Source organism: Vombatus ursinus, unplaced genomic scaffold (genome assembly GCF_900497805.2).
Source record: "Vombatus ursinus unplaced genomic scaffold, bare-nosed wombat genome assembly UNPS02014789.1, whole genome shotgun sequence".
Classification (NCBI taxonomy): domain Eukaryota; kingdom Metazoa; phylum Chordata; class Mammalia; order Diprotodontia; family Vombatidae; genus Vombatus; species Vombatus ursinus.
The window spans coordinates 17,357,419-17,372,145 of NW_020954567.1; positions in this window are offsets into that span (position 1 = coordinate 17,357,419).

The window sequence follows — 14,727 nt, forward strand, 5'->3', positions numbered from 1 at the left end:
GTCAAGTAGTATAGAAAAGGGATAGGTTTGGGGGAAAAGATAAACGAATTGTTTCAGATATGTTGAGTTTAAGATGCCTATAGGGTATTCAAGTGAAAATATTTCATAGGTAGTTTTTGACACAGGACTGGAGCTCAGGAGAGAGTCAAGGGCTGGATATATAGCTCAGTGAATCCTCCACATGGAGATGATGATTGAACCCCTGGAAGCTGATGAGGTCACCAAGTGAGAGTCAATTAACAAGTTTGTGTTAAACACTTACTATGTGCCAGGCACTGCTGGACAAAAAGGAAAAGGACCAAGATAGAGCCTTGGGGTACCATCACAGTTGGTAGATGTTGTGTAATCCAGCAAAGCAGACTGAAGAGGAGTAGTCAACAGGTAGGAGCAGAGCCAAGAGAGAACAGCTCATAGAGTCTGTATGCATCTGAGTTTCATTGCTCGGTCAAAAGGAAGGTTGGAACTCAAAGTTCTCTAAGGTTCTTTCCTAATGCAAAATTCTAAAATTCTTTGGTTCTGATTATGTTTTATCCTCACAACATGAGGGTGGAGATTGTGAGCAAGCTGCAACATATGACCAAAGGAGAACTCAGAAGACAAACAGGAGTAAAGGACGTTATCATGGCATTGTATGACAGGGAGAGAAGATAGGCTGGTCCAATGGTAAGAGTGAGGGGCAACAGATGGATAGCCAGAATGCTACTCTGGTAACACCATTATGTTAGGAGAAAGGGAGGAAGGTCTTCATTCCTTGTAGCAAAGCCCCTACCACGAACTTTTAGGTAAACACGGACAACAGCTGCACAAGATAGATCAGATGGAGTGGACGGGTCACAATCTATATTTGAGTTTCCTCACAACAAATACCTCACAGGTTTTATTGCCTTGGTTACAGATAAGCATGAAAAACAATCATGGCTACCATTTATAAAATGCTTCAGTATTTACAAAATCTTTTAATACATCATCCATTTGATCCTCACAACTACCCCATGAAGTAAGTTCTACAAGTTGTCCCCCTTTTACAATGAGAAAACTGATCCTAAGAAAGAGCAAGGGACTTGTCAATGCTCACAAAGCTGGTTAGTGTTGAGGTATGGGTGAAAGTCTAACACAGTTATCCTCCAGTTCCAAGTCAGGGCTTCAAGAGGTTAAGTGATTTGCCTGATGTCACACAGCTACTTACAGGTAGAGCTGAGATTGAGAGTAGGGGTTCCTAGATGAGCAGTCTTTCCAGGTGAACCCAAAGCCTGCCCTTACAATGAATGAATGAATGAATGAATGAATGAATGAATGAACAAATGAGTGAAGTTGAAGGGCAACCACGTGGATAAGTGGGTAGAAGGTTGGACTTAGAGTCAGGAAAAACAGAGTTCTCAAAACTTCCTCAAACACTAGTTATGTGACCCTGGGCAAATAACTTACTGTCTCTGAGCCTCAGTTTCCTCATCTATAAAAAGGGCCTAATTCCCAGGGTTGTTGTGAAGATATAATTTGTAATTGTTACATAAATGCTAGCTATTAATATTATTATTATTATTCTCTTTACAAAAAAAACTTCATAAAAAGACTAAGCATTGGATTTATTTAAAAAGAAAACAACTCATGCATTTTAATGTGGTTTCTTTTACCTAAATATATGTAGAATTTCTAAGAATGTTTCTGTTGTATGTAATCAAAGCACTAGACCGTGTTGCCCCTCTAATTTCCAAGATCCTTTATATTGTGTTGGCCCCGGTTTTTTCTCTCTAGTATTACTTTTACTACCTTTAATGATCTAAAGGTGGACCAATCCATTAAACCAGTATCCCTAATCTTGGCAAATGGTATCCAAATGACACATCTTTAAGGGACACAATGTGTAATAACTTCTTAAAAAATAAAACCAAAACTGGGATGGGATCTTAGAGATCATCTAATCCAATCCCTCTAATTTTTACAAATGAGAAAAGTAAGACTCAGATTGGAAAGAGACTTTCCCGAGGTCCAATGGCTAGCTATGAGTATAATTAACCCAGGTCTCCCGATCCCCAGTGCAGTAGTCTCTCTCTGTAGAGGGAGAATTACTTTGTCCAGAATAAGAGACATGACAATCTTCCTAAACTGTCATGGTTAAATCACATCTGAAATATTGTTTTCCTTTCTGGATGCCACATTATAGAAGGGATATGGCAAGCTAGGGAAAGTGACCAGAACACAAAGGGAACTAGAAACAAAGACAAATAAGGATTAATGAGAGGAATGCGAATGTTAAGAAAAGACTTTAGAAGGGACATGATCACTGTCATCAAATATTTAAAGGGTCGACCTGCAGAAGAGGGATGAGATTTATTCTGCTTAGCCTAGAGGCAAAACTAGAACTAAAGGGGTAGACATGATGAGTTCAGTTAAATGGGAGGAAAATTTTCTCAATAATTAGAACTATTCAAAAATAGAATGCAATGCTTCTGGGATGCTAAAATCCCCATCATTGAGGATTCTGACAGACTAATCGATCCTTTGTCAGGGGTACCATAGGAAAGATTCTTGCAACCAATAAGGTTTAGGCTCTCAGTTCCCTTCCAAATCTGAGATTCTATGATCTGCTTGTAGGTTTGTCTTCCTATTCAGTTTGGAAGACACCCTCAAGGAGACCCTTTCCTTCATCTAATCCTCCCTTGGGGATGGATGGTAATTTCAGGAATAAAATGTAAATTACAAAAAGGAAGAAAAATACAAGGAGCTACGGAGATGGAAGCCTTAGGGACCATGAGAACTGTCCCCAAGAGAAGAACTTTAAATATCATCATGGAGGGAATACACACACACACACACACCCTCTCGCTCGCTCTCTCCCTCCCTCCCTCCCTCCTTCCCCCTCCCCATCTCCCCTCTCCCATCTTCTCCCTTCCTCTCCCTCCCTCCCTTCCTCTCCATCCTTCTCCTCTTTCCTATTCTTCTTTTCCACCCTCCCTCACTTTTCCCTTCTTTCTCCCCTTCCCTTCCCTCACTCTCCCTCCCTCCTCTTTCTCTCCTCCCCTTCCTCCCTATTCCTCAGCTCCATCTCAGTCTCTTTGACTCTGTCTCCCTATCTCTGTCTCTATGTGTCTGTTTATCTGTCTTTCTATCCCTTCTTATCCTTACCCTCTCCCCCTTGCTATTTCCCTACCTCTTCCTCTCCCTACGTCTCTCCCTCTTCCCCTTCCTTTCATTCTCCCTCCCATCCACAAGAAAGCTAGCCTCCAGCATCTCTGGTAGTTGTGTTAGGTCTTTCCCTGTGGGGGTATTTCCACAAACCCTTTGCAACAACAGCAGCAACCTTTCTCACTACCGGAATTTTGAAGACTGCAGGAGGTAGCAAAGCAATAAACTGTTCAGATCCATTGGCACACTGGGTAGATGAAAAACAGATTGGCCTCCATATGGATCGTACTTTGAAGGCAACCTGGGTTCACAGTGTTCTGCATCACCTCAGTTCCTTTAGACTTTGTGGACACTTGCCATTTTCATATTTTACTTTAAAATGCAGCACACAGATATATTACTTTACACGGTGGGTATTAAACTTACGAAATTCAAACCCCCAAGAAGCAGTGGAGGCTAAACATAGAAATAGTTTCTCAACCCTCCTCCACCCCCACCCCCAGAAAAAGACTTTACAAAAATGTACGGATAACAGAGCTTTAGCAGGTGATGGAAGGAAAGTTAAGCCATTCCCCAAAATCAAGGACACCATTCCCCAGAATCAAAAAGCAATTCCATTCAAAATACCCTAATTAAGTATCTACAATACAGAAAGCATTGCTCATAGGTCACTAGATTTTAAGCTAGACCAGACCTCAGAGATCACCTGGTCTAGCCTCCTTATTTTGCACATGAGGAAACTGAGGTCCAGAAAATCAATAAATCAACAAGCATTTATTAAGTGCTTGCTGTGTACTAAGTGGCCAACTAGGTGGCACAGTGAATAGAGTGCCAGTCCTGGAGTCAGGAAGACTCATTTTCATGAGTTCAAATCTGGCCTCAGGCACTTCCTAGCTGTGTGACCCTGGGCAAGTCACTTAGCCCTGTTTGCCTCAGTTTCCTCATCTGTAAAATGAGCTAGAGAAGGAAATGGCAAACCACTCCAGTATCTTTGCCAAGAAGACTCCAAATGGAGCCACAAAGAGTCAGACATAACTGAACAACAACTGAGCATGTAGCAGGGACACTGTGCTAAGCACCAGGGATACAAAAAAAGGCAAAAATAAAGGAGTCCCTGCCCTCAAGGAGCTTACATTCCAATGACAAAGACAATATATAAATCAAAACAGATAGAGTAGATGGAAATCAACCTTAGAGGTGGTGTCACTAGCAGCTAAAGGAACCAGAAAAGACTTTCTAGAGTGGAAGATGGAGTGTAGTGAATAAGGAATATCGAATAAACCAATATCGCTAGATGGCAGAGGTCATGGAGGAGAAAAGAATGTAAGAAGATTGGAAAGGCAGGGGGTCCTCAGCTTTTGAGAGTTTTAGGTGTCAAACGAAGGACATTATGTTTGATTAAGACACACTATAGTTTATTGAGGAAGGAGATGACACAGCCAGACATACACGTTAGGAAAATCACTTTGACATCCATGTGGAGGGTGAGTTAGGGTAGAAAGAGAATTGAGGCAGGGAGGCCAACTAGAAGGCTATTATAGTAGTCTAAGCAAGAGGGAAAAATGGACAAGGGCAGTGGAGAGAAGGGGGTATTTGCAAGATGTGTTGTAGAGAGTAGTACCAAAAAAAAAACAAAACACTAGGACCATTAAACTCTACATAATGCTCCCTGGGGGGATATTGACTTAGAAAAACCACAAGTTTATGTATGTATTTTTCTTTTTTTATTAATGCATCGACATATAAAAATCAGATAGGAACTATATTTTAATCTGATTCAGGTCACCCTTGGGAATGTCATGGGCATGTATACTTGATAACACTGGTATAGCATATGCTGTAGGGTAACTATCTCAGTGCTCATACTGATGAATCTGGATCCCCAGAGCATAGTTTCCTTATGAACTATAGCAATAGAAAGATACTCCCCAAGCCCTTATGAACCCCCACTGGCATGCATCTCTCCATTGATTATCACCAATATCACTTAATCAGACTTAAGTTTTTTAAATGTCATAGTAATTTTTATCCCCCTCACCCCCCCCAAAAAAAAGATTGTGACATACTTTTTACCCAGTAAATAAGGAGTCCAGGAGAAAGTGGGATCAAACTTAGAAAGCATATGTGACGAAGGGATAACTCAGCTCCTGGCAGTCTTTTTGTGGGAGTCCTCACAAGGTTTCCCTTAGATTTGGTACAGCTTTTCTGCTAAGCTATTTGTAGAACATTGAATCTTTGCCCAGTTTGTCACTGCTGTTAGCTGTTCCTGGGATGCTACAAGGATGCTATTGGGAAAATAGAAAGTCCAAAATGCTTTGGACCTTTCAAAGCTCAAAGCTCCTTTCTTACTAAGGATGAGGAGAAGGGAGGGAAGGAGACCCATATCAAGGCTGATTCCCCACTCGTCAATTCCTTCACAGGCTTTTAGATGGAATACTCTCCCTTCTCCACATGCTCCAAGCTCTTGTATTACAGATAAGTTCCGTGGTTTTATATAGGACCCAAAGGGTATTAGGAAGTCCCTCACCCAATCAGAACATACTTCCCAGTAATGCAACGTCACTGCACCCAATGGCTTTCAAGGATTTTTTGCACTTAGTTGGAAGTCTTTGATCTATTGACTAAGACTTTCTCCTCTGATAAATAAATCAAGGCTAAGATGTGTTTTCTGATAATAATGATAGCTAACATTTGTACAGTGCCCTTTTTAAAGTTTGGAAAGTGCTCTTACAAATTTTATCTCATTTTATCCTCACCTCAGCTCTGGGAGGTAGATGTTGTTATTATCATCATTTTATAGATTAGGAAACTGAGGGAAGACAGAGGTGAAGTGACTTGCCCAGAGTCATACAGTTAATAAGTGTCTGAAGCTGGATTTGAACTCAGATCTTCTCGACTCCACATCCAATATTCTATCTATTTTACCATCTAGCTAGCATGACAAATGTAGTAGGGCTAAATGAGGTGGGATGCTTTCAACTCTACTTTAAACATTTTAAAGAAATAAATTATATTTAGACCAGCACCTCACATCTTATACCAAGATAAGCTACTAATGAATATGTGGCCTAGATCTAAATGGTCACATCATAAACAAATTAGAGAAACATGGGAAAAAATACTTATTAGATCTACAGTATGGAAGAAAAGTTCATGACCAAATAAAGGGCAAAGATCACAGAAGATGATATGGGTAATTTTTATTACAGAAAATTTTAAAAATTTTCGCACAAACAGATCCAATAAAGCTAAGACTAACAGGGAAATAATTAACTAGGGAAAATGTTTGCAACAAGTCTTTTTTTTTCTAGAAAAGGTCTCATTTCCTAGATATATAAAGAAGCTTATCAGAGAACCTTGTTGCAAAGATTTTTCCCAGTTCTTTATAAGAATAATTATATTATAATGTTTATAATTTCTGAGAATAAGAGCAGACAGTTTTCAAGGGAACAATCCAGGTTATCTATAACTATACGAGAAAATGCTCCAAATTGTTAATAATTAAGTTATTTGGAGTATATACATATTTTCTCCAATGAGAAAAAAGAAAGTGAAAGAGAGAAAAGTAGATTTCTGTTAATAAAGAAAAAAACTTTAAAAATTGAGAAAAGAGGGTAGCTATGGAAGTGGAATTTTGCAGATAGCTAGGTAACCCAGTGGATAGAATAATGGGCCAGGAGTCAGGAAGACCTGAGTTAAATCTGGCCTCTGATGCTTACCAGCTGTGAGACCCTGAGCAAGTCCCCTAACCTCTGTGTGCCTCAGTTTTCTCAACTGTAAAATAAGGATAATAATAGCACCTACTTCATGGGATTGTTGGGAGGATCAAGGGATAATATTTGTAAAAAGCATTTAGCACAGTACAGGGCACGTGTTGTTGCTGTTGGACCAATGACATCACCAGGTGATGTCTTGACTCACACACAAATTGGATTTAAGTGAGACAGAGTCGCTCAAAGTCATCAGCCTCACTCTCTCTTCCAGTCACTAAAGTTCAGTGGCAGGGCAAAAGTCAAGAAGACTGGTGATGGCCTGGGATGGAGTGATGAGGTCGGCATCTTCCATGCCTGACTAAACTCTAAGCGCTTCACACCACCTGCTTTAGTCACCTCCTCGGCCAGGAGAACAAATTGTTCTCATCCACATATGGTAGTGTTAAGCATTGAGGGCATATAGTAGGACTTTAATAGATGTTTGTCCCTCTCATCCCCCTCCCACTTTCAGATGAGGTCACTGTATTTCATTTTGCTTAATTGTTTTACTTTGTTACAAGAGAACTTTCACAAAGTGGGGATAATTTGGGAATGGTTTTAACATTAAAAAACAAACATAAATAAATTTTTAAAAAGACAAATTATTTCTTTTAAATTTAATTAATTTAATTAATTTTAAATTTTAAATTTTTTCTTTTAAGAAGAAAAAATCATATGAATCATAAAAAGAAATAAAATACAAGATTTGGCAACTGATTATATATGTAGAGTAAATGAGAGTGAGAAATCAAGGGTTACGCAGAGGTCGTGGGAACCTAGGTGACTAGAAAAGTAGTGATACCATCAAATGTAACAGAAAATTCCTTAAAGAGGGGGGAAGGGGAAAGAAAATATAATAAATTCTGTCTTAGAAATGCTGAGTTTGAAATGCTAATGGGACATCCAGTTTGAAATGTTCCATTGATAGTTGATGATGTGAGATTGGTCCTCAGGAAAGAGACTGAGACTAGCTATCTAGATCTGGGAATCATCTGCATAGAGATGATAATTGAACCCATAGGAGTTAATGAGACCACCAAGTGAGAAAGTATAGGAAGAAGAGAAAAGAGTCCAGAACAGGACCTTGGGATACACCCACAGTTAGGAGGTAGCAGATGAGTTGTGGATGTAGATTCAGCAAAAAAGACTGAGAAGGAGCAGACAGATGGGAAGAAAACCAAGTGAGAGAGCAGTCAGGACGATGCAGGAGGACGTGGTCGAGGCAAGGCAAGGCAAACCAACATGCATTGATTTAGCACTTACCATGTGCCAGGTATTGTGCTAAGTGCTATAGATACAAGCAAAAATAAAGACAGCCACCGCCCTTAACACACAAAAGGGAACTGAAAATTGTGAGAGTCTTTGGGTTGAAGGAAAAAGAAGGGCCAGAAGGAATTAAGGTTCGAGGGCCTGGGACGCCCCTCAAAAAAAGAGGTCCCATGAGGAACTCACCGGAGAGAAGGGGATTGGCCCCACAAAGGACTATTCTTAGGTGAGAAGGCCATAGGGATATTTGGATGTTTGGGCAAAAGGGCTCCAGGATGCTGAGGGAAGTGCCAGGATGAGACAACAGCTCAGGCATTGTTTTGAAGGATGAGGCAAGGTCCTCAGTAGAAAGAGTGGGCAGAGGGAATGGTATGAGAAGCTTTAGGAGAGAAGGGAAGGCTTGGAAAAACTTCTGTGATAGTGGGATAAGGAATCGATTAAAAAGGAGTGGAATACTTCTCAGCAATTCAGTGATCTAAGACAATTCCAAAAGACTCATGATTGAATATGCTATCCACATCCAGAGAAAGAACTATTGAGTCTGAATGCAGATCAAAGCCATACTACTGTCTCTTTTTTTGTTTTTTATTTCTTGTGGTTTTTCCCTTTTGTCAACATGACTAATGTGGAAATATGTTTAATATGATTGTACATATCTATATCAATACACATATCTATATAAGACTGTAAGCCACTGTGGGGAGGAGGGGAAGGGAGGGAGGTGAAAAACTTAGAACTCAAAATCCTATAAAAGTGAATGCTGAAAACTAAAAATAAATATTTTTAAAGAAAAAGAGAAGGAATAGAATAGTCTTAGAGTAGAAAGGGCCCAGTTCAAATTGGCTAGAATAAATTTGTAGTGGCTTTAGTCAGCACAGTTTCATGATTTCCTCATGAGTAGGAAACAAGTGAATAGATGATGTGAGTAATCTAGAACTGGGGGTGTGGTAAAGCATGATCAGTAATAGGACAGAGAAATAAGGGATTCAAAAGTAGAAGATAGTGTAGAGTTGACCTGATTCACTAAGGAGTCAAGATCAGGGAGGAGAGTGGAGTCAAAGCAGTGATGATGGCCTGGGAAAAGACCAAAAACTAGAGGAATTGGAAGTCACGCTGAGGGAAGTAAGAGCAATATTGTAGGATGATCAACTATGAATGACTTAGTTATTCTCAGCAATACAATGATCCAAGATGATTCTAAAGGACTCATGATGAAAAATGGTATCCACATCCAGAAAAAGAACTGGTGGAGTGTGACTACAGATAGAAGCACCCTATTTTTCACTTTCTTCCCTTTCTCATGTTTTTTCCCCTTTGGGTCTGTATCTTCTTTCACAATATGACTAATACAGAAAAATATTTTGCATGATTTTACATGTATCACCTATATCAAATTGCTTACCATCTCAGGAAGTGGGGAGATGAGAGAGAGAGAAAATTTGGAACTCAATTTAAAAAAAAAATGAATGTTAAAAATTGTTTTTACATGTAATTGAGGAAAAAATAAAATATTAATTAGAAAAAGAAATTACAAAGGCAGGGTAAGGGCTTTCAGAGAAATCTTGGAAGACCTGTATGGACTGATGCAGAGTAAAACAAAAAGAAGCAGGAGAACAATTTATACCATAACACCAACATTGTAAAAACCAAAAATTTTGAAAAACTTAAGAAAACACAATGATCAATCATAATTCTCGAGGATGATGAAGCATGCTGTCCACCTCCTGACAGGGAGGTAATGGATTCATATGAAGAATGAGACACACATTTTTAAACATGGCCAAAATGGGAATTTGTTTTTACTTGGTTATGCTTATTTGTTACAAGGGTTTTCTTCCCCCTGGTGCAGCATGGGAGGAAATGGGAGAGAAAATAAGAGACACTTGATAAATAAAATTCAATTAAATACAAATTAAATGATGTAGTGAATTTAATTATTAATAGAATCCAATTAAAGTTTTAAAATACAATTATTTTTGTTATCTCCTAAATAAGGAATAGCCCTTTCTCCTATGAAGTTAAAGAAGTCAAAAAAGAGGGATTTTTTTTTCCCACTGTCTTCAAGAAAAAATCAGTGAGAGAGAATAACTTTTTGTGTTGGGAGGGAACCTAGTCGTATTGGGCTTGTCAATCCCAATGATCCAGACATCTTACATCATTTCTCATAGGGTGATCTTTCCCTTCCCCTTAAATGTTTCTTCTTAATGCTAACTGAGATAAAGAAAGGCTAGGCAAGATGAGCCTTTTGAGGAAGAAACAAGCTGGGGATGTTAAAGCTTTGATGTTAAACAAGCCTTTAAGCCAGAGTTGAGACTAAATTTGCCAGATGGGGCCTTTGATACAAAGTGAAGCTGCAAAATGAAAGGAGCCAAGGTTCTCTGTTAAGGGCCACATGTAGAGAACGATTGCATTTCATTCCGACAAATATTTCTTAGGTGCCTACTATGGAGCAAGACGTAAGTATACAAAGACAAAACCAAATAGCCCCTGCTCTCAAGAAGCTTACCAGAGACATGGCATGCATCCAGTAAATGCAAATCAGTAGGAATTTGCAGAGAGAAACAGAGAGCGAGACAGAGATAGAGAGAGACAATGAAAGAGAGAGAACACTAAGGCAAACAAAGGAATTTTCACAGCGGGAGTGGTACAGGAACTGAGCACTGAAGGAAAAATTCTGTAAGGCAATACTGAGGAAGAAATACATTCCAGTCACAGGGGTCAGATCACATGAATGCAAAAAAGGAGGAGACACGATGTCAAGTTGGAGAGATAGCTAGTACGCCATTTTGTTTGGAACATAGAATGCATCAAGAGGAATGGGGCTGGAAAGGTAGACTGGAGCCAGATTGAGTCAGGGTAAAAATGCTTTCATTTTCTTCTAGATTTGAAAGGGGACAGAGAACTGACACGGTCAGATGTGTGTACCTTGGGAATGTTACTTTGGTAGCTGTGTTGGAAGGGAAATTATTCAGCACATTTGAAGACTCTAAGATTCTTAAAACAAAAGCTCATCTTTTGATACTGATTTTATTCTGTTGAGGCTATATTGCTATGAATCATGGAACAATAAACTCCAACAGAAATCTAAATCATGGGTTACCCCAAGGGCAATGGGGAGATTTATAACAGGCGTAAATAAGCTGTGGCATATTTCCAACAATGACTCACATGGAAGAAGTGGCATAAAAGATCTAAGTCACACCCGGGGCACCCCTCTCTCATATGTGAGGCCACCAAAAAAGCTGCTTCAGGGTCAGGAGAACTATGAAGGTCTGGTTCTACTCATAAATGTAGCTCACAGATGCCACTGATGTGCTTGTTTTTATTAGTCAATCAAAGAACACAATTAGTTCAAAGCAAAGACATTCAATGAAACAACCCAGTAAAAAAAAAAAAAAGTAGTGCTAAAACATTGCCCTCTACAAACCTAAGGCACACTCTCCCACAAATACACACTATCAGGAAGAGGGATGAACATTGATAAGAATGACACTTAAGGGACACACCTGTAGAGAAGGCATGGTCTGGGTACACTATGGAGGAATAACTCATATTTCTGATGCTGCAAAGCCGCCAGTATTTTCAGGGGATGCTATCAAGGATGCTACTCCCTGCCTTTTTCTGCCACCATTCACTGGGCTTCAGCTGGAATCTCAACTGCAGGGCTACCACTTCTCCTCTAAGAGCCCTCAGAGAAGTGGGCTCTGCCATCTCTCTTTAAGCTAAAAGCCCAGAGGCTGAGCTTCAGCTCTTTTAGCAAAGGAGGCCTTAATACACCAACTCACTAGACTAGGAAAAAAAACTTCAATCCATAAAGAGAGGGGGACATACCAGCTCAGAGTCTTAGCCTCTGGGAGCTGAAGAACTTTGGAATTCCAGTCAGCCATCCAGATAAATAGAGCCTACATGAATTTAAGTCTGCCTATTGAACTCATTTCCTGCTGATAGCAGAATCAATATCTCTATAGCAATCTAACTTAAGATCAGAACATCCCCTCTAACTCAGTTAATTCCTGATTGCCAAATTGAATTCCTAACTCAAATCATCTGGAAGGGAGGGTGAATTCCAACAAGTCCAAAGGGTTGTGTGGGTTTGGGGAATTGCAGCTTTTATAAAATCCAAATCTAAATCCCCTGGATGTGGCCGTGCAAAATGAAGCCAAGAAGTCAAGGCCATTTTCTTCCACCCTCCAGGCCCCGATTCCTGCCTTTATTATGCATGTGACCAGAAACAAGCCTCCCAAGCATTGAGCTACCTTAAACATGCAAGACAAATGGTGGGGGGGAAATAGTGGTCAATCATATAGTGAGAGGGAAGGATGGGCAGTCTATGTGCTATACCAAGGAAGATTCCTAGCATGTTGGATATGAGACAATTCCACTTTTTGCTTAAAGATTCTTAGCCTTTTAGGGGCTAAGGATTTATGGAAAGACATGGAAAACTGTCACATAGGCCAAGATGGAATTGATGTTACACTCTGCACCATTTGGAGGTAGTAGTCACATTGCAGAGAACCACTAAAGTATTCAAATAAAGAATTAGCAAGGACAGAAACCAGAAGCAGAGAGACCAATTAGGAGGCTATGACTAAATAAAAAGGGATGGGAGGCTGACCTAGAGCGGCGGTAGTGTGAGTAAAGAAGAGACTTGGGAGATGCTGGACAGAGGTGGTGGAGGTGGAAATTGATTAGATATGAACAAAGAGAAAAAAGTTGAGGAGCATTCTGAGGTTATAAAACCCTGGCAGGATAGTGGTACTCTCAGCATAAACAGAGAATTTTAGCAAAGGGGCAGGTTTAAGCAAGGAAGAAAGCAGGTCCCATTTGCGGAGTTGAGGTGTCCAACAGACAGATGCAGAACGAGAGTTCCCAAGAAAGATTAGATTTGGGGACAGAGGCCACAGTGTATATCTGGCAGTCAGTTGCATGAAGGTGATAACATTTCATGAGAGGAGATGAGATTACCAAGGAAGAAAATATAGAGAGTAAAGAAAAGAGGTCCCATAACACAGTCCCTGGGGGATACCTACATTTAGAGGAAAAGAGATGGATAATGATCCAGCAAAAGAGACTGAGAAACCGAATTCAAACAGGTAGAAAGAAAACAAGGAGAGAGCAGTATAAAAGAAGTTAAGAAAAGAAAGAATACCCAGGAGAAAAGATAGAAGCCAATAGTAATAAAAGCTGCAAAAAAGTCAAGGTGGATGCAGTTAAGAGATCACTAGCGACTTTGGAGAAACCATTACTGAGCAGTGTACAATCAGAAGCCACATTGCAAGGAACAATGTGTAAACAATAAAGACACCCAACTGTATCTTAGATAAAATTTGTTGTTGTTGTCAAAGTGCATCAGAATGGTGATATGTGTTTTAGGTGCTTAATGTTATTCATATAAGTCATTTAAATAAATATTTATTTTTGAAACACAACAAATCAAAACTCCATGGTACAATATAATACCAGGAAAGACCAGCACCATCTTCATCTGTAAAATGAAAGGTTTGGATGAAGCCAACTCTAAGGTCCTGTACATCTTTCTAATTCTTCCATCTTCTATCTTGTCTTTCCTCAGCTCCTATGACCATTGGCACAATACCATCAACGGGGTAGCAGTGGATCTGATTTGCAAGGGCAGTTTTTTGGTTTTGTATTTTCGTTATGTTTTGTTTCTAAAGAGTGAATAAACCTCTCCCCTGTGACACTGAGTCTGCAAAATTAAGATCAGGAAGTGGCAGCTTTGTGGCAATGGTTCTTGAGGTCACTTAGCAGGGCCCATTAAAATCACTTCTGTCTCCTGGATAAGGTCATTGATCAACTAAAGGACCAGCCCTCTAGGGATGAGACTACTTATGTATACTTTTTCTTTTGTAAAGATCAACCAGAGACAAGCATTTACTATAAAATTATGTGAATTTAATCTCTATTCCCATCAGAATCAATAGTACATCAAAAGACAAAAAACTTGTACATAATATTTTGCACTTATTTATTTGTGATTTATACCCCAATCTGCTTCTATAAGGCTATGTCTAGACACACAAACATGTTTTTGGTAAGGTACCATCATAAGCAAATATAAAGAGTGAGGAGATAAAAGACACTAAGTCACTGCTAAATGATCTCCATGAGAGCCACAATACTTTTAATTGCAAGTGGAAAATGGAGGGCCTCTCAGATATTCCCATCTCCTCCCAATGGTTCTCCAGATTCAAAATTTCCCAAGAAAGGAAGGAGAGAGGGATTGAGGTATCAAAGGGAAGGGAGCAGATGTCGGTACTTCCTCTCTTCCTCTCTTCCTCTCTTCAGGAGAAAATGGATTTAGAAAAATTTCCCACCATCTACCAGTACTGATTTTCTGTCCACTTGGCAACTACAGTCACTGTGACGCACTGGACCTATAATAACCTAAGGACTAGACTATGAACAAATGGGTCCAGTAGAGGAAAATAGAACCATTTTAAGGCTACATACCTTGTTTTGAAAATAGTTCAAGTCAATTCAATGAGAATTTATGAAACACAGCTTCTGTGCTAGCCATGAGGGATAGAAGCCCTTAGCACAGTGCCTGGCACATAGTAGGCACTTA